The 1,537-nt window shown below is 40.0% G+C and overlaps 1 long non-coding RNA gene across 1 annotated transcript; it reads right to left on the bottom strand.

Moving 5' to 3' along the window:
- Window positions 1-246: 246 nt before the first annotated feature.
- LOC106820389 lies at window positions 247-1,445 on the bottom strand. The gene is made up of 3 exons (XR_001395617.1): window positions 1,366-1,445; window positions 953-1,007; window positions 247-375 (listed from the first exon to the last, which is right to left on the bottom strand). It is a non-coding gene; the product is annotated as an uncharacterized LOC106820389 (long non-coding RNA).
- Between the last annotated feature and the right edge of the window lie 92 nt (window positions 1,446-1,537).

Below are 1,537 nucleotides of genomic sequence, written 5' to 3'. Positions count from 1 at the left end.
GTGTGTGTGTGTGTGTGTGTGTGTGTGTGTGTGTGTGTGTGTGTGTGTGTGTGCGTGCGTGCGTGCGTGCGTGCGAGTGAAACAGAGTGAGAGAGGGGTAGAATGAGGTGAGCGAATGAGAGAGAAAGAGAGAAAATAATAGAGATTGGCTTAGAGCAAGAAACAGACGTAGGGTAACGGAGAAACAGCATGGTGTTGGGTCATGAGCGTGTAGTGAAAGTGATCGTAACGCATACTCACGTAGCATTGCTGGTAACAAACGTTGACATCACATTGAAAGTAAACGTTCTGCCGGTCGGGAAACTGGAAGCCCGTGAAAGGCGCGTAGAGTATCTTTCTGTTGTTGTCCTTCAGCGTCTCTAATTGACTTATCCCCTATACAACATAATAAGCGATATAAGTTTACTTATCTTTTACACAACACAATAAGCAATATAAGTTGACTTATCTTTTACACAACACAATAAGCGATATAAGTTGAGTTATCTTTTACACAACACAGAAAGCGATATAAGTTTACTTATCTTTTACACAACACAATAAGCGATATAAGTTTACTTATCTTTTACACAACACAATAAGCAATATAAGTTTACTTATCTTTTACACAACACAATAAGCGATACAAGTTTACTTATCCCCTACACAACACAATAAGCTATATAAGTTTACTTATCTTTTACACAACACAATAAGCGATATAAGTTGAGTTATCTTTTACACAACACAGAAAGCGATATAAGTTTACTTATCTTTTACACAACATAATAAGCGATATAAGTTGACTTATCTTTTACACATCACAATAAGTGATATAAGTTGACTTGTCTTTTACACATCACAATAAGTGATATAATTTGGGGGTTATATCAATGTTACTAGTCCTCATCCTGGCGGCTGAGACACATGGCTGTTTCTATCGATGTAATAATCAGTATGCATTCAAACTTACCAGGTAGTACTTGTGTTGTACGTCCTGGGCTAGTCTACGAGCGCTAGCTGTACATCTGTGCAAGAAATAGAGTAAGAAATCATTCGCGGCATATGACGCCATGTTGTAAGCTCGCAAGTATAGCTATTGGGTGATTAATGGTAACCAATAATTGGTCTACATCGCATATTAGCTGTTAGGTGATCCATGGTAATCTGTAAATGGTCCATAGCACCGTTTAATAGCTACTAAGCGATTACCGCTTATCTGTGAATAGGCTATAAACTATAGTAGAGTACAGAATAACAAATGACTGGTAATCAGCGAACGTGACAATATAGCAACGGACGGACAGACGATTAACAATCTAGAGATTTGGTCGGAATTACACGTTGGCTCTTGCAATGATGTCGACAGTCTATGTTGACACTCACCCGTCTTCATCGATCAAGATCATCCTCTGGTAAGCTCCATCGTGCGCCACGCAGTTGCTCACTTGCACGACGTAGTCGTCTAAATGTGGAATAAATAGAGAGAGCTTGTGGCAGATCGAGGGTGAAGACTGGTGTGCTTGTGTGTGTGGTGGTGGTGGTGGTGGTGGTGGTG

This window comes from Priapulus caudatus, unplaced genomic scaffold, assembly GCF_000485595.1.
Source record: "Priapulus caudatus unplaced genomic scaffold, Priapulus_caudatus-5.0.1 Scaffold12560, whole genome shotgun sequence".
In the NCBI taxonomy this organism is placed as follows: domain Eukaryota; kingdom Metazoa; phylum Priapulida; class Priapulimorpha; order Priapulimorphida; family Priapulidae; genus Priapulus; species Priapulus caudatus.
This window is presented reverse-complemented; position numbering and strand designations above follow the sequence as displayed.